The following is a 21,169-nucleotide window of genomic DNA, read 5'->3' on the forward strand; positions in this document are numbered from 1 at the left end:
TGATCTTTCACAACCATTATCTCCTAGAAAAATGCAGTCTAATTCATCCCAGAAACAATTGACTTGCATTGGGCATGTTTTATGCATATTACATGATTTTATTTTGAAATAGCTCACTGGAATTTCAACCTATCCACATCAATCTACTTCCTATCTGTTCTTAAGGTCAGTTTTGATCTTTCACAACCATTATCTCCTAGAAAAATAGAGTTTAATACATCCCAGAAACAATGACTGATCATTGGACATGCTGTATGCATATTTCTTGATTTTATTTTGAAATAGCTCACTGGAATTGAAACTTATCCACACCAATCTACTTCTTATCTGTTCTTAAGCTCATTATAGATATTCCACAACCATTATCTCCTAGAAAAATACACTTTAATACATCCCAGAAACAATTGACTTGCATTGGACATGCTTTATGCATATTTCTTCATTTTATTTTGAAATAGCTCACTGGAATTTAAACTTATCAACACCAATCTACTTCTTATCTGTTCTTAAGCTCTTTACAGATGTTTCACAACCATTATCTTCCAGAAAAATGCAGTTTAAAACATCCCAGAAACAATTGACTTGCATTGGACATGTTTTATGCATATTTTTTGATTTTATTTTGAAATAGCTCACTGGAATTTAAATTTATCAACACCAATCTACCTCCTATCTGTTCTTAAGCTCTTTACAGATATTTCACAACCATTATCTCCTAGAAAAATACACTTTAATACATCCCAGAAACAATTGACTTGCATTGGGCATGCTTTATGCATATTTCTTCATTTTATTTTGAAATAGCTCACTGGAATTTCAACCTACCAACACCAATCCACTTCCTAACTGTTCTTAGGGTCAGTTTTGATCTTTCACAACCATTATCTCCTAGAAAAATGCAGTCTAATTCATCCCAGAAACAATTGACTTGCATTGGGCATGTTTTATGCATATTACATGATTTTATTTTGAAATAGCTCACTGGAATTTCAACCTATCAACACCAATCCACTTCCTATCTGTTCTTAGGGTCAGTTTTGATCTTTCACAACCATTAACTCCCAGAAAACTGCAGTCTAATTCATCCCAGAAACAATGAGTGATCATTGGGCATGTTTTATGAATATTACTTGATTTTATTTTGAAATAGCTCACTGGAATTTCAACCTATCCACACCAATCTACTTCCTATCTGTTCTTAAGGTCAGTTTTGATCTTTCACAACCATTATCTCCTAGAAAAATACAGTTTAATACATCCCAGAAACAATTGACTTGCATTGGACATGCTTTATGCTTATTTCTTCATTTTATTTTGAAATAGCTCACTGGAATTTCAAACTATCAACACCAATTTACTTTTTATCTGTCTTTAAGCTCATTATAGATATTTCACAACCATTATCTCCTAGAAAAATACACTTTAATACATCCCAGACATATTGACTGTTCATTGGGCATGTTTCTTGATTTTATTTTGAAATACCTCACTGGAAATAAAACTTATCAACACCAATCTACTTCTTATCTGTTCTTGAGCTCATTATAGATATTTCACAACCATTAACTCCCAGAAAAATGCTGTCTAATTCATCCCAGAAATAATAACGTGCATTGGACATGTTTTATGCATATTACTTGATTTTATTTTGAAATAGCTCACTGGAATTTCAACCTATCCACACCAATCTACTTCTTATCTGTCTTTAAGCTCATTATAGATATTTCACAACCATTATCTCCTAGAAAAAATACACTTTAATACATCCCAGACATATTAACTGTTCGTTGGGCATGTTTCTTGATTTTATTTTGAAATAGCTCACTGGAATTTAAACTTATCAACACCAATCTGCTTCTTATCTGTTCTTAAGGTCAGTTTTGATATTTCACAATCATTATCTCCCAGAAAAATGCAGTTTAATACATCCCAGAAACAACTGACTTGCATTGGACATGCGTTATGTATATTTTTTGATATTATTTTGAAATAGCTCACTGGAATTTAAACTTATCAACACCAATCTACTTCTTATCTGTTCTTCAGCTCTTTACAGATGTTTCACAACCATTATCTTCCAGAAAAATGCAGTTTAATACATCCCAGAAACAATTGACTTGCATTGGACATGTTTTATGCATATTTTTTGATTTTATTTTGAAATAGCTCACTGGAATTTAAATTTATCAACACCAATCTACCTCCTATCTGTTCTTAAGCTCTTTACAGATATTTCACAACCATTATCTCCCAGAAAAATACAGTTGTGCATGTTTTAAGCATATTTGTTGAAAAACAGTACAATATGTGTATGATCTTGTCATTTATTTTTTAAGTGCAAACAGCAAAACATCATTCAAGAAATAAACATCAAACATTTTCACACACGCAAAATTTTTTGGTAGAATAAATTTTGTTTTATATGTGACTAAAGTACACTGTCAGCAACTCTTGCAACATAGATATTACAACATACATTACAACATTTCACAACATAGTGAGGGCCTTAACATCGTACTGTGGGTAGCAGTTTCTTTGAACTGAACTTCGCCCTTGCTATTCTTTTCAGTGATGCCCCTTGTTCCACCTGTAAATGAGTGAATTAGTTTGCCTAAATGTTATAATTAGTTGGAGAGGTGTTATACATTTAACAATACATTTTCAATGTCACTGTTGAAGTTTTCTGACACATAATACCTTGTTGAGATCAACAGAGGCCACACTGCCATTTTGATGATGTCGCAGTGTTTTCCTTATCCCACTCTGCATCATCATGCCCAATGAACAGTCAATATGTCTGGGATGTATTAAAGTGTATTTTTCTAGGAGATAATGGTTGTGAAATATCTATAATGAGCTTAAAGACAGATAAAAAGTAAATTGGTGTTGATAGTTTGAAATTCCAGTGAGCTATTTCAAAATAAAATGAAGAAATAAGCATAAAGCATGTCCAATGCAAGTCAATTGTTTCTGGGATGTATTAAACTGTATTTTTCTAGGAGATAATGGTTGTGAAAGATCAAAACTGACCTTAAGAACAGATAGGAAGTAGATTGGTGTGGATAGGTTGAAATTCCAGTGAGCTATTTCAAAATAAAATCAAGTAATATTCATAAAACATGCCCAATGATCACTCATTGTTTCTGGGATGAATTAGACTGCAGTTTTCTGGGAGTTAATGGTTGTGAAAGATCAAAACTGACCCTAAGAACAGATAGGAAGTGGATTGGTGTTGATAGGTTGAAATTCCAGTGAGCTATTTCAAAATAAAATCAAGTAATATGCATAAACATGCCCAATGCAAGTCAATTGTTTCTGGGATGTATTAAAGTGTATTTTTCTAGGAGATAATGGTTGTGAAAGATCAAAACTGACCCTAAGAACAGATAGGAAGTGGATTGGTGTTGATAGGTTGAAATTCCAGTGAGCTATTTCAAAATAAAATCATGTAATATGCATAAAACATGCCCAATGCAAGTCAATTGTTTCTGGGATGAATTAGACTGCATTTTTCTAGGTGATAATGGTTGTGAAATATCAAAACTGACCCTAAGAACAGATAGGAAGTGGATTGGTGTTGGTAGGTTGAAATTCCAGTGAGCTATTTCAAAATAAAATGAAGAAATATGCATAAAGCATGCGCAATGCAAGTCAATTGTTTCTGGGATGTATTAAAGTGTATTTTTCTAGGAGATAATGGTTGTGAAAGATCAAAACTGACCCTAAGAACAGATAGGAAGTGGATTGGTGTTGATAGGTTGAAATTCCAGTGAGCTATTTCAAAATAAAATCAAATAATATGCATAAACATGCCCAATGCAAGTCAATTGTTTCTGGGATGTATTAAAGTGTATTTTTCTAGGAGATAATGGTTGTGAAATATCTGTAAAGAGCTTAAGAACAGATAGGAAGTAGATTGGTGTCGATAGGTTGAAATTCCAGTGAGCTATTTCAAAATAATGTGAAGAAATATGCATAAAACATGTCCAATGCACGTCATTATTTCTGGGATGAATTAGACAGCATTTTTCTGGGAGTTAATGGTTGTGAAATATCTATAATGAGCTTAAGAACAGATAAGAAGTAGATTGGTGTTGATAAGTTTTATTTCCAGTGAGGTATTTCAAAATAAAATCAAGAAACATGCCCAACGAACAGTCAATATGTCTGGGATGTATTAAAGTGTATTTTTCTGGGAGTTAATGGTTGTGAAATATCAAAACTGACCCTAAGAACAGATAGGAAGTGGATTGGTGTTGATAGGTTGAAATTCCAGTGAGCTATTTCAAAAATAAAATCAAGAAATATGCATAAAACTTGCCCAATGATCAGTCATTGTTTCTGGGATGTATTAAACTGTATTTTTCTAGGAGATAATTGTTGTGAAAGATCAAAACTGACCTTAAGAACAGATAGGAAGTAGATTGGTGTGGATAGGTTGAAATTCCAGTGAGCTATTTCAAAATAAAATCAAGTAATATGCATACACATGCCCAATGAACAGTCATTGTTTCTGGGATGAATTAGACTGCATTTTTCTGGGAGTTAATGGTTGTGAAATATCAAAACTGACCCTAAGAACAGATAGGAAGTGGATTGGTGTTGGTAGGTTGAAATTCCAGTGAGCTATTTCAAAATAAAATGAAGAAATATGCATAAAGCATGTCCAATGCAAGTCAATTGTTTCTGGGATGTATTAAAGTGTATTTTTCTAGGAGACAATGGTTGTGGAATATCTATAATGAGCTTAAGAACAGATAAGAAGTAGATTGTTGTTGATAAGTTTTATTTCCAGTGAGGTATTTCAAAATAAAATCAAGAAACATGCCCAACGAACAGTCAATATGTCTGGGATGTATTAAAGTGTATTTTTCTAGGAGATAATGGTTGTGAAATATCAAAACTGACCCTAAGAACAGATAGGAAGTGGATTGGTGTTGGTAGGTTGAAATTCCAGTGAGCTATTTCAAAATAAAATGAAGAAATAAGCATAAAGCATGCCCAATGCAAGTCAATTGTTTCTGGGATGTATTAAAGTGTATTTTTCTAGGAGATAATGGTTGTGAAATATCTATAATGAGCTTAAAGACAGATAAGAAGTAGATTGGTGTGGATAGGTTGAAATTCCAGTGAGCTATTTCAAAATAAAATCAAGTAATATTCATAAAACATGCCCAATGATCACTTATTGTTTCTGGGATGAATTAGACTGCATTTTTCTGGGAGTTAATGGTTGTGAAATATCAAAACTGACCCTAAGAACAGATAGGAAGTGGATTGGTGTTGGTAGGTTGAAATTCCAGTGAGCTATTTCAAAATAAAATGAAGAAATAAGCATAAAGCATGTCCAATGCAAGTCAATTGTTTCTGGGATGTATTAAACTGTATTTTTCTAGGAGATAATGGTTGTGAAAGATCAAAACTGACCTTAAGAACAGATAGGAAGTAGATTGGTGTGGATAGGTTGAAATTCCAGTGAGCTATTTCAAAATAAAATCAAGTAATATGCATACACATGCCCAATAAACAGTCATTGTTTCTGGGATGAATTAGACTGCATTTTTCTGGGAGTTAATGGTTGTGAAATATCAAAACTGACCCTAAGAACAGATAGGAAGTGGATTGGTGTTGGTAGGTTGAAATTCCAGTGAGCTATTTCAAAATAAAATGAAGAAATAAGCATAAAGCATGTCCAATGCAAGTCAATTGTTTCTGGGATGTATTAAAGTGTATTTTTCTAGGAGATAATGGTTGTGAAAGATCAAAACTGACCTTAAGAACAGATAGGAAGTAGATTGGTGTGGATAGGTTGAAATTCCAGTGAGCTATTTCAAAATAAAATCAAGTAATATGCATACACATGCCCAATGAACAGTCATTGTTTCTGGGATGAATTAGACTGCATTTTTCTGGGAGTTAATGGTTGTGAAATATCAAAACTGACCCTAAGAACAGATAGGAAGTGGATTGGTGTTGGTAGGTTTAAATTCCAGTGAGCTATTTCAAAATAAAATCAAGTAATATGCATAAAACATGCCCAATGCACGTCATTGTTTCTGGGATGTTTTAAACTGCATTTTTCTGGGAGTTAATGGTTGTGAAATATCAAAACTGACTCTAAGGACAGATAGGAAGTAGATTGGTGTCGATAGGTTGGAATTCCAGTAAGTAATATGCATAAAACATGCCCAATGAACACTCATTATGTCTGTAATATGTTCAAATTATTTTTTATTATATGAATAAAAACATTCTGAGTGAGTTTTGACTATTTGTGTGTTGTTGCCATTATTAATTTATCTATTTATTATTATTATTATTATTTTTCGAAGTGAAAAATCCGAAGTTGAAATTTGGCGATGGTCCCTAAACGCTCCGTATGCGATACGGCACTCGGAAGGACATTCAACGTTGTCTCTTTGAGTTTTCGCCCCAACCACTGAGGATACTGACTTGATGTGAGCTGTGAAATGTCTGGCTTACTTATTTCTACAAAATAATGCCAAGCTGGAAGAAAATGGTGCAGTTTTCATCACGCTATTAAGGTTAGAAACGGCAATAAAGACGCGAATGTCGAATATAAAACCAATTTCACTTCGGTCAATGCAACCGCATGTCGGTGTTTTAAGAGAATAATTTCCGGCTCAACGGCGCAGACGCAGCTGTAAAGTCAGTTTTGGCTAGCATGCTAACAGTTGAGCTTATAAACTGTAGCCTTGCTGTTTTGAACAGCGGTGAGAAACGTGTATTTTAACAGTGTGTAGTTGGGATAAACTTTAACTTGAACATGTTATTCTCAGACATATGACATTTTCTTCCTTTATGTCAAACCAACATGTTGATCAAAGTACAACATGGAGGGAAGAAGAAGGACATTAAACTGGAAGAGGCTTGCTTCTCAGATTTTCTCAGTGCAGGTCAGTCAGATGTTTAGTATTAAATGAATAAAGATGGAAACATGTTGTAACGTGGAGTTGTTATGGTATAGTCCAGCAGAAGTTTCTTATCCCAGAGACTACAACACTGAAAGTCACAGATCAACAGGGAGCAGAGGTGGATGAGGATGTTTCAAAGATCTGTGTTTTTTCATCTACAGTGATGATGGTAGGACATTTAAACATTCATATTTAGCTGCACTTATATTTTGAGAGATTTGTATCTTGACACAGACAAAAATATGTGATTGTGAGAAGTGGATGATAAGAATTCCAAAGTACAGTATTTAATCAGTTCATATTAAGCTGTATGTGTTGTCTGCATTTCAGACCTCCCATCTACTGAAGCATCTATGAACCTGGCTGATCGTTCAGACCTGACAGAATATGTGACCCTCACTACTTGTGAGAGTTATAGGTAATGGTAATGTTTTGTCTTGAGACAGGTAATATCCAGCCAGGTATGTGATATAGTTTTAATGTGCAGAAGAACCACCTCTTCATCCCAGAGTAGAGTGGAGCTAAAAGGACGTCCCACATCATCCAGAACATATGATGATCAGCCAATCAGAGAGATGAATGCATGGAAGCCATATCTCTCCTTCATCACACAGCTGATCCTGACTTAGTGTTTCAGAGGATGATAGAAACCTTCTACTACCATCAGCAGATTCTTCATGACCCACAGCAGTCAGCTGATGTATTACATGTTTCCATGTTTCTTGGATGTGAAGGGACTGGTTAGTATTAAATATATTTTTTTAAGTAAAAATATTGGTTTATTTTAAACATTTGAAAATGTTGTTTTTCTCTTTTTATTTAGATTTTGCAAGACTTCTCACTGATGTTTGGAGCAGAGGTTGCTTCAAGGTTCCTTGAAAAATGGAACAGCAGTTTTAAAGATAAAGTTATCAAGGAGGCAGGAACCTGAAAGAGACGTCTCTCTTAAAACAACAACTGAAAGCTGCTCTGAATGAAGGATCTGACACTGCTGATGAAGCAGGTACAGTTATCATCAGAATAGTAATGCAGTTATGTGAGTCGTCCAACAGTCGTCAGTTTATTGTGTTTTTATTGATTTATTTTACAAAAGCATCTGAGTCTAAATAGGCCACTTAAGTCTGCAGTTAAGATACAGTGTGAGGGCTGAACATTGCTTTGCTCTCCAGCACAGATTTATAATGACTGGGCCATTAATAGTTGTTATATGTGTATATGTTTAAGATCATAGTAAAACCATTAGAACAATGCACAGAGCAATATCATAAACACACTACTTAATATATATAATGAGTGTAAAAGTACTTTTCACTCTGTCCCCAGAGTGGGACAGCAACATGGCTTCTCTTCTGGTGCTGCTTCATCTTCTCACTTCACAACCAGCTGGAAGAAAGCATCCCACAAAGATCAGCGTCGGAGAGGCAACGGATCATCTGGTAAAATTTCAGAAGGTTTGTCAAAACTTCCAAATACTGTAGATGTTGCTGAGTTTTAGAAACACATTTTTGTAAACATATTTCTCTTGTTTCAGTCATCCCAAAGCCTTGAGGATCATCTCCTGACCACTGAAGGAACCCATCAGCCATATCTTCTTGCCACAGAAACTTCAAAGACCCAGGTTTTCACCTTTTATATTGTCTTGGACAAAAAGCTTCTGTCATGTCAGTCATGTACATCCTTTGGTGCTTTTGATGAGCTGTTCAAGTCACATTTTGTTTTCAGTGTGAAGTATGATGACGCTCTCTCCAGCCTGTACACATTTTTGCAGACAGAGTAAAAGAGCTCAGAGCAAAGCTGTTAAACAAACCATAAGTAGCTTATTTAGCCAAAATGTTGAGATGTTTCCTCTGTAATTCATCCTTTGGTTCAGTGCTGCTTTTGTTCAGGAACCTCAAATGAATTCATGCCATGTATCCAGGTAAAAGTCTCTCTAGTTATTGTGGATTCAGGAGACATCTCATTAAGATACACAGCTCCATTGATAACACAAGTGTGTCTAACCAGATCCCTTTCAACAACGACACAGAGACAGTAAACAATTCTCAGTCTGTAACTGATGAAATACTTCATCTCATTTCCAAAATACTGAAGCAGCTCCTTCAGGTTCTACTCACAACAAAGACGTGTGCTTCAGTTATAGCCAAGCTTTTGGGGAGTGGTGAACCAAATACTGTAGTTCTTTATACAACTGAAAATTTAGAGGAATCTGTCAAGCAGGTTATCAAGCAGCTATCACTGGGAATGCCTGTCCTTAAAAACAGTTGAGTCTGGTCCAGTTAAAATGGTTTGATGGTTTGAGTAGGTAGGGAATTGAGGAGCAGAACAGCTCTGCAAATGAAGGTTGTTCTTCTCCTCTGAGTCCTGCATGTGCTGTCCCCAGTGTCTGCTGCTCACACACTGTGTTCAGTGATCTAAGTGAAAGTCCAATGATTTAGGAGCAGACCTTGTCTGTGCTCTGCAGATGGTTCCTGTTCTGAAGAGAGATGGAGAGCAACCAGCAGGTTATAGAGAATGTCATGACACTCTCTACGAAGGAGTGATAGAATGTCTTCAGAATGGTGCTGTTCACCCCAAAGGAGTTAAGTTTCCTCAGTAGGTACTGTTGCTGCTGGCATCTTCTGAGGATCTCCTCGGTGTTAGCAGTGAAAGTGAAGGAGTTGTCAAATATTGTTTCCAGATATTTGTACTCCTCCACTGTCTCTACTGGCTTCCTGTGGATTGTGCTGACAGATGTTGTAACAAGCTCCCTCTGCTTCCTAGAGAAGGCCACCACCATCTCCTTTGTCTTCTCCACGTTCAGCTCCAGTGCAGAGTTGTCGCACCAGTCCACAAACTGCTGGAGTGCTGGGCCCAGGTGGTGAGAGCAGCCAGAGAGCAGGGACAGGAGAACTGTGTCATCAGCGTACTTAACCAGATGACACTCTGGGTGGGTGGACCTGCAGTCATCGGTGTTACTGACCAGCACTCTCTGTGATCTGTTGGTCAGGAAGTTTATGACCCAACGGATTAGTTGCTCCGGCAGGTGGAAACGATGGTGTAGTTTCTCTGCAAGGATGTGTGGCTGCAGGATGTTGAATGCAGAGGAGAAATCTGGAACAGCAGCTGCAGCACATGTCCACTGATATAGTCAGGACCAGGTGTTGTGATTGTTTTGGTCCTCCTCAGAGCTCTTACCACCTCCTCTGTGCTGAAGGATAATTCCACTTCAGCATTAGTGAGGGAGGAGATAAAGGTTTCTGTTTTGGAGGTGTTATCTGTTTCAAATCTGGAAAAGAAGGAGTTGAGGTCGTTGGGGAGGGACGCTGGGCTGCTGCCTTCCACCTGGATGGTCCTGTGAGTGGTGTGTGTATTATTTACAGCAGCCATGTTCTTAATCCCCTGCCAAGCTGAGCGTAGATTTCCTTCAGTGAATTTTTTCTCCATCTTGGTCTTATACTCTGTCTTGGCTTTTCTGATGGCAGCTTTCACCTCTCTGTTCACCAGTGAAGAAGATTCTTTTTGTTGAGGATTTCCTTGAGTTCTTTGGTTATCCAGGGTTTGTTGTTGGGGAAGATGGTGACCTGTTTGGAGGGAATGATATTGTCCACACAGAAAGAAATTTATGACGACACGGCCTCTACTTGCTTGCTGATGTCACTGGTGGATGCCAGGATGTTGTCCCAGTCTGTGGTTTCAAAGCATCCCTGCAGAGTGGCAATGCTGTCATTAGTCCATTGCTTGATGTTTTTGACAGTCCTCTCTATTCTCCTTATGACCAGGATGTAGGCTGGTGCCAACAGGATGGTGTGATGGTCTGCAGAGCCCAGAGGAGGAAGAGCAATAGACTTAGGCATTGGGGAAGATCCATAACATTTATCCAGTGTTTTCTTTAGTCGAGTCGTGCAGGTGATGTACTGCTGAAATCCTTTCAGGGATTTGTCAACTGTGCAGTGATTGAAGTCACCCAGTATGAATTTAGGAGAGTCTGGTGACATGAGTTCTAGTCTGTTTCCAGTGTCCTTTATGTGTTCAGCAGCTGCAGTTGCATTTGCTCTGGGATGAATGTAACCCAGGATGAAGAAGAGCTGAGGGAACTCTCTTGGAAGATAGAAGGAGCGAAGAGAGACGGCCAGAAGCTCAATATCTGCATTGCACAGTTCCTCTCTGACGACGACCGTGGAGCACCAGCGTGTGTTTATGTAGAAACACACACCTCCGCCATGTAGCTTCTCAGTGCGTTCTGTGTCCCGGTCGAGTTGGATCGGAGGGGGAAAGCCGTCGATGTGCAGCGTGTCATCACTGTCATTATTGCCAAGCCAACTTTCTGTTAAAGCGAGCACTGATGCAGTTCTATATCCGTGCATGTAGTTAACATCGGCCTGCAGCTCGTCCACCTTGTTGCTCAAAGAGCGCACATTCACCAGGATTACAGATGGGACCTCACGACATCTGCATTTCTCTCTCTTCAGTCTAGCTCTAATTCCGCCCTTTCTCTTCCCCCTCCTGGTTACCTTCTTTTTCATGTTGTTTGTGGAGTCAAAGTCCCGTCAGATTTCCTCAGGGAATGTGTCTTTGTCAGTGGGCTCGTTTCGCGATGGAGGAAGTGCGAGACACAGCAGAAAGTCTCTGGAGTAGTGACTCGTTGTCCGGCTGGGTGATTGTGATGGCTGTGGTTTGCCATTATCATGTCATGATAACCACAAAAATACATAAGCAGAGTCCATAATAATCCACAGTTGTCCATGTTGCGATCCTTGGTTTGCTCAGAGCTCGTTGTAATCCGTGGGTATGGACATTTTATTATGCAGTAATGTGTTGTTTACAGTGTTTTGTACAACTTCACAAATGTTTTTCATTGGCATTATTTGCTGCCTGTGTGCTGTTAAATTTTACAGTTTTAAGACAGCAATTAATTCAAAGTGTCATGTGTTGAATTTTTAAATGTATTTGCACAAATAAAAGCAAAAAAAAAATCAACAGGATGGTGTTTGGTGCTCATTTTCCCATAAAACTGAATAATGTAATAATGAATAAATTTTAATTCTGAAAACTGTAAATAAAACACATTTTGAGTGTTAGGTGTCAACACTGGAGAAGAGTTTATATTGAAATTAACTAAATTTTAGAGTCACACTCAGTGAGGGATGAGTATTTTAACACCAGGAGGAGTTCAAGTTAACTCTGTTTCAGAGTTAAAAATTCAGCTCCAGGAACAGAGTTATTTTAACTCTGCCACAGAGTCTATTCGATGGTCACACATGTTCACTCAGACTGAGCTGATTTTAACTCACACAGAGTTTATTCCAGAGGCTAAAATTAGCTGTGTGTGCAGTATTTCCAGCTTTACACAAGAACTTCTACAAAAATAAACACTTCTGTAGTGATGAAGAAAAGTGTCCATGTAACATTTAGGGCTTGACCATGGTTCCTGGCCCCTAAACAGAGGAGGAGCAGAGAAAATGTGGGCCAATAGGAGCTGTTTTAGGGTACTGAGTAAAGTTGATCATTTTGAATGTGATTTCCAGAAATGTCATCTCTATATTGTTTCCAAACCTCTTTGCACTCACCCCACCAGGGATGGCAGCTGAGATGTTCAGATAAACAGAAGTGAACCATGAAGCACGTGCTGGGTTAAACATCATCACTGGCTGACAGATGAAGTCCAGGGTAAGAAAGCTGAGAGCAGAAGAGGAACACATTCACAAAGTGTGATATTAAAGAGAGTCAACAATGAAATCTGCTCTTCACCTGAGCTTCTTTCCACTAACTGCCTCTAGAAGGTGCCAAAGCTCCTGAAGTGTTGATTTGGAAATGTTTCATATTATCTCAGGAATAATATGATGGAAACTTGAAATGATTGTGATGATTGTTTACTGTATAAGTCCATGTAAGAGCTCCTTATTTGTTATTATTTACTAGAGGAAGTCAGGCTGCTTCCTGAACGGAGACAACTATTCACAAATGTACTCAGTGGTTTCACTGTGTTAGGTAATAACTGAGATTTCATGTTACTCTTGTTTTGGTCTCTTGAGTTTTGGTTTTGCTTTTCCCGTTTTATTTTGAAGCCCTAGCCCTTCTGTATCTGTCCTCTGTCTACTTCTTGTCTTTTTCCTGTTTCCTTCCTTTGCAGATTGTCTGTCCCACCCTAATGTGTGTCACCTGTTGTCAATTATCCCTAGTGTATTTAAGTCTCATTCTTCCCTTGTCTCTGAGACTGTGTTCACCAGTGTTTTCTCCAAGTCTGTTCCTGCTGTGTTCTTGCTGTGGTTGTATCTGCCTTTCTCATCCTGGAATCTGTGTTCACCTGCTGTCCTGTCCTTAGTGTTACCTGTTACCTGGGATTTGACTTCTGAGTTTTAAGTTTTGAACTTGAGCTTCTGAAGTTTTTCTCCTTCTTGGACAATTTAGTTGTATAAGTTTTGTTTCCTGGTCTTGGACTTTGATCCAGTGATTTTGAGTTTAATAAAGAGGACTTTAACTGACTCATCCGTCTGTCTTGGGGTTTCTACACCTGTCCCCTCCCCCTTAGTGTTCTTGGTCACAGCAGTGACTGTAACAGGTCCCTCTGACCTCTCATTTCATATTTTTACAGTGTTTAAATATACGACACCATGTGGACACAATATCATCTGAAAGGATTTTAAACCTCAGGATGAGGCCACTTGAAAGTTTACTGATCCCTGGAACAACATCTGATGCTGTAGCTGATTTTCTCACCTGATCATCTGCATCTCCAGAGCACATGTCCATCTGACCACTGCTCTCAGCATCTCTCTCCCTCTTCCTGTCTCTCAGTTCTATCTGCATTGTGACCAGACCCTTTGAAACCCTAGCCCTTGTGTATCTGTCCTCTGTCTACTTCTTGTCTTTTTCCTTTTTCCCTCTGTGATGAAGACCGTGTCACTGCTCACTGGTAGCACATGGTAGGACAGACACTCAGCCCTGTACCCATTCATGGTTCAACACAAATGATTCCCACTGTTTTCCTGGTGAGTGCACGCACCACAATGGACACATGTTCATACACCATATACCCAACCCTCACAGTAAAACATAAGAAACACACTACACACCAGTTCTGTTATTTCAAGATGGTTTATTCACTCATATGCTTTTACCAGTGCTGCTGCCATCTTGGTCCTCTCCTTCTCTGTGCCTGGAGGCTGAACCAGAGCAGCTGAAGAAGGCTGCCTTATATAGTGGTAGGAGGAACCTGTACAGCTGCTTCATTGCGGGAGAGGGGGATTTTGGTTTGGCATTAATATAATGGATGATATGATGAAGTATGTGTGAATTACTGAAATGATGATTTGTGTTTTGTTGTGGGTTTAATGTGGGACCTGATTATGAAGATGTGGTGACCAGAGATCTCATTTAATGCACTGATTGTAAATTGGTTGGTCTTGGGAGGAGCTTAGGGTTTATAATGCTCCGGCCAACAAAGCGCTTAAGGAGAGAGTGAGGGATGTAATACCCAGTAAATTATGGATTTAATTTTTGTTAATTTTGCCTTGCTTTTTGACAGCACTTCTTTTTTTGGCTGTAAATAAAGGCACGGCTCAAATGCTATTTGTGACTCCGGCCATCATTTTTTAAAATTTCTTAAATTAAGAAGTATTGGTGGGCAAGTGAAGCCTCATGAGACACTGAAGCTTTCCTAACAATTGTGCCGAAAAAGATTCAAAGCTTCAAGACTTCAGTCACGGTGACATCTGGTGGACAACTGAAGCCATAGCACCTTCTAAAGAGAACGACTGAAGCACTGGCACTGTTTCAATCCTATGACAGCAATAAAAGTTCAGAAAAGTCTGTGTTTTGTTCATTCATACCAAATAATGATTATATCATCATTACAATAAAATATGCAGATGCTCTCCCCCATACTCTAAAACACATTCCAGATTGACCCAGAGAATAAATGCAAACTATATTAAGGGTTAAATGTTGGTTAAGGGTTTATTTAAAGCTTTGAGCTTTATTTCTTTATGTCAAAAAAAGTCCCTAACAGGATAAGAGATCCTTCTTACTTTGCAAATGATCATTGTGTTTGTCTTTGTCTTCACGGGTTTTTATTGAGAAATATAATTTAATAATAAATAAATAGAAATAATAACTTTTTCTACTGTCACAGGCTTCAGTCAGCTCCTCTTCTGGCTGACTAGCTCCCCAGCACTGGCAGATGTTGTTGCAGTCACCAGTGGCACATCTTCAATAAGACTGGCACACTCTGGTGTCAGCCTTTCTACAGCAGCCTGAGCATTGCTTTGATTAGTAAAGCCAGCCTGTTTAAACCGTGGATCCAAGATGGTGGCCACAGACAGGGAGTTCACCTTTTCCAAGCCACTGAATTGTTCATTCAAATCAGTTTTCAAATGGTTGGCAAGCGTGGCGCCAATACAAGGAGCCATTTGGGCACATTTGGCAGAAATGACATGTCTCAGCATTTTGGCTATAGGAATTGCCTTTGACCCCGACACTCTCCTTCCTAGAAAGCTCAACAGTTGCCTGATAGAATGACCTTAAAACTGTCAGGCACTGGTTGATTGCTGCATAGTCATCAGCAGTGAAAGGCACTATATCAGTGCTAAGTGATGCCAGAGCTGCCCCTAAAGGTTCTCTCTGCTCATAAAGCCTATGGAGCATGGCATAAGTGCTGTTCCATCTGGTTTCAACCTCTTGAACAAGCTTTTTTGGGGACATGCCCATGTTAGCTTGAATAAAGCACAACTTTTCCTTTGCTTTTGAACTGGACTTGAAGTGTGCCACTATTTTTTGGGCCCTACTGCTCATGTTTTCCAGCTCAGAAATCTGACAGAGTGATTTTTTGACAATGAGATTTAGCATGTGGGCAAAGCAATAAATATGTCTAACGTTTAACTGAGTAACACTTGCCACAATATTGTGAGCTCCATCAGTAACCATCCCACAGACCAAGGCCTTCTCTTTGGTTACAGTGTACCTTGCTTCCACCATTGCCTTTACAGTTTTGCAGCTTGGAATGGAGCATGATGGGTCCAGGATTTTTGAACCCTTCATCCTCAGCGACAGAAAAAGACTGACCATCTTTAACTATCATGTCCACCAAGGCCTCATCAAGCTGCTGTTTTCTGGACACTGTGTTGGAGAAAGGTTGCTATATGAATATGATACACATCATCTACAATAAATAGATGCACATACATATATGAACTATATATATGTATATATTTAGCTTACTGTCAGGATTTCCAGTGTTGACAGGGTCACTGGTTTGCTGGGTATGATTGTCATCATGCCTGGTACGTAAGTGTCTCAGCATAGATGATGTGTTGTTGCTGTAAGACAACTCTTGTGTGCAGAGCAAACACCGCACCTACAAGCAATTGTAATTTTGAGACTCATTTAAAGATTAAAAATACAATTCAATTATGGAAACATAAAATCTATGCCATAAACTGCATTATACCTTATTTGGTGGTATGAGATCAAAATGATCCCAAACTTTAGAACGTCGCTTGTTGGTGGTACTCACCATGAAACTTGCCAAAATACTCTCACTCTCCAAATCTCTGTCTCCTCACAACCCCATTTTGAAGCATAATAATGCATCTTATATAGCTGGTGTGGCACCAAACCACTCAAATCTGTCAAACCTGTCAAACTGTCATTGGCTCAGGATGCATTGAAACGCCATGAGCCAATGAAAAGCTTCGAAACATTTTGAAGCAATGAAGCGAAAAGCGAAACATCGGTCATGTGACACTGATGTTTTGATACAAGCTCCGACACAGCGTTTTGAATCACTCTGCTTCAGGAAGAGTGACACAAGCTCTAAAGCCTCGGTATCATTTGCCCATCACTAGGTACTGTGCAAAACCTGTCGCGCTAAAGTTGCAACATCCAGCAGAACACAACCAGTTTATACCGACACCTGAAAAACCACCACAGGTATTTGCATGAGGAAAAAGTTCCGGTGAAAAGTCTGAGAATGATGCTCAGGCCCAAAGAAGCCAACAGACAATTATATCATGTTTCGCCAGCAGAACTCCATTTGATAAGAGCAGCTGAAGACACCGGGAGATGACGTGGTGACTGTTCACACGGTCACCAAAGATTTAAAAACCTCCTCCACACGCTGGACAGAAGATATGTGATTCCCTCCTGCACCTACTTCAGCCAGGTTGCCATCCCACAGCTGTATGCAGAGTGTAAAGAAAACGTGCTAACAGAGCTGAAAAATGTGGATATATCTGCCAGACAAATCGCAATTAGACCTTTTCCTAAAATCGTCCAGCCCTACTTCACACCCTTGCTGCAGGACACTTAGATCTGAAGATCACAAACACACAAGTATAAGGCAAATGAAATCTAAAGTCCAGCACATTAAAACTATATCACATACCTGGCTGGATATTACCTGTCTCAAGACAAAACATTACCATTACCTATAACTCTGCTTACCACAAGTAGTGAGGGTCACATATTCTGTCAGGTCTGAACGATCAGCCAGGTTCATAGATGCTTCAGTAGATGGGAGGTCTGAAATGCAGACAACACATACAGCTTAATATGAACTGATTAAATACTGTACTTTGGAATTCTTATCATCCACTTCTCACAATCACATATTTTTGTCTGTGTCAAGATACAAATCTCTCAAAATATAAGTGCAGCACAATATGAATTTTTAAATGTCAGTAGATAAAGTGAGAACAATGACAAAATATCACACATTTAAAATACTTTCTGGTAAAAATCATGCTCTTACCAGCCTTGTGACGACGTTCCTTGTGCTGCTCATGCCGCGATAAAATGCGTCGTGAACTCCAGGGACAGAGTTAAAACCAGATCCTGAACACCAGGGAATAAACTCCAAAATTCAACTCGGCCTGGGTGTACACCTTAACACAAACTGTAGTCAGAGTTATAAAATAAACTCCAGAAATGTAACTCTTTCACACTTTGTTTTTGCCTGACTCCAGATTTGAGTACTTTGTGAATTTGCTGTGTGTTAGTACATGTAGTTGTGTACAGTTCAGCTGCTGCTGTCCTTGGTGCTGAATTCACCAACCCAGCTGAATGGTCCTGAGTGATTATTGTTGTAATTCATTTGGTATTTTTGAGGAGGTTCAATATCATTAGTATGGGTTATGTTTTGGTTAATGTTAGGCTTTCAGTTATGATGTGTCCTCATAACTATATTAAGACAACAATGTGTGTGTGTGTGTGTGTGTGTGTGTGTGTGTGTGTGTGAGAGAGAGAGAGAGAGAGAGAGAGAGTGTTTGTCCTTTGATGCCTTTGATGTATCAACATTCTACAGTCTGATGTCACAGGCTGCAGTAAGTGGACACACAGACAGAGACAAGTTCAGAAGTCAAACAGGAGCAGAAACAGTTGGACTGGACAGGACTTGCTCATGATTTAGGAAGAAAGAAGCACTCAGATATTTCTGCACAATTATTGACAAAGAAGGGAGGAGCTACTGCTGTTACAAGGACAAGAGGAAACTACAGGAAAGTCCAGATCACCTCCAAGGTTTTCAGTAAGTCAGTACATGTTAGTAGTTCATGTTAGCGTTTAGTTCATTTAGTGAAATGTTTTGTTCAGATGATTTGTTTATTAACCTGATGTGATATTTAAGGACACAAGAACACGATGTTCAGCCAAAAAGTGTTTGGGCACACACACAAAAAGTAGCTGTTTTAAATATTTCCATCTTACATCTTACATCTTACTCAATGTTGGACAGGAATGGATCTATAAGTGATCAGACTCAGTAACAGCCTTTATCAGATGATGGATAGAGAATTCTCGTCAGGTGGATAAGGTGATTTTTGATTGCTTCTTGTGCTTGGATTTGTAGAGAAATCCAGATGATTATTGTCTCTATTAAACATTGGATTTGTTAGTGGTGTTTTAGCATGTATAAAGAGACTTTTTATATGGGTTGGTGTTGCTTACGGCCATACCACCCTTGGCACGCCCGATCTCGCCTGATCTCGAAAGATAAGTAGAGTAGGGCCTGGTTAGAACTTGGATGGGACACCACCTGGGAATACTAGGTGCTATAAGCCTTTTATCTCCAGTTTTGATTCACAATAAACAAAAAAATATCATCCCTAAACTAGTGTTGTTCATTTCCATCTTGTGACGTGGCTTTGTTGATTTAGAGTTATATGTCAACTTATTAAACCCATTTTTAGGAGAGGGAGCTGAAAAGGGAGCTTGCTCCGCTCACTCCACGCATCGACCTGGCATTGCAGTGCCGCCGGGAACGGTGCACCTTTCTCTTGCTTTGTAGAAAATCAAGTTCTGACACACATGTTTAGTTAGTAGTCAAACTTTTACAGTGGCTGAAGGAACATGCGGCTAAGTTTTTATCAAGTGAATTGTGCACAACCAGTCAGTTGATTTACTGATATCACCCAGGGAACCCAGCTCAACAACACAGTGCACCTCAGCTACGATGATTGGTCGCGGACAGGAAAGTGCAGATCAGCTCCAAGGTTTTCAGTAAGTCCATACATGTTAGTAGTTAATGTCAGTGTTTAGTTCATTTAGTGAAATGTTTTGAAAAGTGTCCCACGTGGGCCTTTGCTTTCTTTCCCAAGAGACAGCTTGACCCCTGCGAATTCCCCAAATGTGGGAATCTCGACTGCATAATTTCTGGTAGTGGGGGACTGCGTTCGCGCTCTCCCCTGTTGCGTGTGTGTAGAAGAAAACACAACGTGTCAGGAATTCCCATGTGCTAACCTGTTGAAGGCTCTCCATTTTGTGAAGTGGCTTTGTTGATTTGGGGTTACATGTCAGCTTTTGCAGTCTGTCCACAAAGCGGCAGTGTTGCTCTGCAGAAGCTCTCTGGCGTACGCTACAGAGTGGCGTGTTTAGTCATGACAATTCCCCGTGTTCCCATTGGAATTGGGGAAGTGGGCGTGGCCTTTCCATGACAAAATGAAGTGTGAGCTCTCCTGTCCTACTTTGCTAATTGTTTGTGGAAGAAATGTGTGCTAGATGTTGTTCTAGTATGTTTTATTTCTAGGCTTTGGTGTGGAACAGCAATGAGTTGAAGCTATTTTTGGCCGGCTTTGCCGTATGGCTGAGCCTTTTGAGTTGGTGAAAAGTCAAACATCTTTGTATAGCGGCAGGGAAAAGTACACAGCAGACAGATGGGCGGAGTTGCTAAGTGGCGGCAATTGATAAGCTGGCTTACAAACGGGACACCGCGACACTGTGACGGTTGTACCAAGAGCTTGATTTGGACGTCAAAGGCTTGGGCCTCATCGCTTCTCGGCCTTTTGGCTAAGATCAAGTGTAGTATCTGTTCTTATCAGTTTAATATCTGATATGTCCCCTATATGGGGATAACGTATTAAACCCATTTTTAGGAGAGGGAGCTGAAAAGGGAGCTTGCTCCGCTCACTCCACGCATCGACCTGGCATTGCAGTGCCGCCGGGAACGGTGCACCTTTCTCTTGCTTTGTAGAAAATCAAGTTCTGACACACATGTTTAGTTAGGAGTCAAACTTTTACTGTGGCTGAAGGAACATGCGGCTAAGTTTTTATCAAGTGAATTGTGCACAACCAGTCAGTTGATTTACTGATATCACCCAGGGAACCCAGCTCAACAACACAGTGCACCTCAGCTACGATGATTGGTCGCGGACTCCCTGAAGACGCCTGATGGTTTCCCAGACTTTGTAGTCTCCATGTAAAAGCCAGGCCTGGATTTTTCAGGCTGGAGGTGGTGGGGAGGCTGGGATTTAGCACGCGGCAAGCCAAGGGAGGCGCACCGCGACGGTGGTAGCCGGGACGACTAGGGTCCTCAGCTGCTCTCTGAGACAGGCCTGTTCTGACTCTTGTTTCTCTTCATAACGCACAAGTCTTTCGCCTTTTACTAAAGACTTCCGTGGACAGGAACACCAATGAGTTGAAGTTATTTTTGGCTGGCTTGGCCTTATGGCTGAGCCTTTTGAGTTGGTGAAAAGTCAAATGTCTTTGTAGAGCGCCACAAGTGTGAGCTCCCCTGTCCGACTTTGCTCTTCCTTTGCGGAAGAAATGTGTGCTAGATGTTGTCATTTCGTTGGTATACTTTATTTTTAGGATTTGGTGGGGATGCTGGCGTCTTTGAGACAGGAAAAGTGTACATGATGACAATAAAAAAAGAAATAACGCTACTGAATGAACCTATTTCTTCAATATGACAGATGATGCTTGAAAAATATACAGTTGTAAGAAGCAAAGGAAACAAGAGAAGCTTTTACAAAAACAAGGTTCAT

General features: G+C 39.3%; 3 non-coding genes and 2 pseudogenes across 3 annotated transcripts; all 5 read left to right on the top strand.

Moving 5' to 3' along the window:
• Nucleotides 1-18,848: 18,848 nt before the first annotated feature.
• LOC121189023 lies at nucleotides 18,849-18,967 on the top strand (annotated as a pseudogene).
• Nucleotides 18,968-19,029: 62 nt separating this feature from the next.
• LOC121189046 lies at nucleotides 19,030-19,181 on the top strand (annotated as a pseudogene).
• A 243-nt stretch (nucleotides 19,182-19,424) lies between these two features.
• On the top strand, nucleotides 19,425-19,594 carry LOC121189112. Its single transcript, XR_005894822.1, has one exon. It is a non-coding gene; the product is annotated as a U1 spliceosomal RNA (small nuclear RNA).
• A 578-nt stretch (nucleotides 19,595-20,172) lies between these two features.
• On the top strand, nucleotides 20,173-20,363 carry LOC121189130. The gene has a single exon (XR_005894837.1). It is a non-coding gene; the product is annotated as a U2 spliceosomal RNA (small nuclear RNA).
• A 380-nt stretch (nucleotides 20,364-20,743) lies between these two features.
• Nucleotides 20,744-20,858, top strand: LOC121189080. Its single transcript, XR_005894794.1, has one exon. It is a non-coding gene; the product is annotated as a U5 spliceosomal RNA (small nuclear RNA).
• Nucleotides 20,859-21,169: the final 311 nt, after the last annotated feature.

The sequence above is a fragment of the Toxotes jaculatrix genome, chromosome 10 (genome assembly GCF_017976425.1).
Source record: "Toxotes jaculatrix isolate fToxJac2 chromosome 10, fToxJac2.pri, whole genome shotgun sequence".
In the NCBI taxonomy this organism is placed as follows: Eukaryota; Metazoa; Chordata; class Actinopteri; family Toxotidae; genus Toxotes; species Toxotes jaculatrix.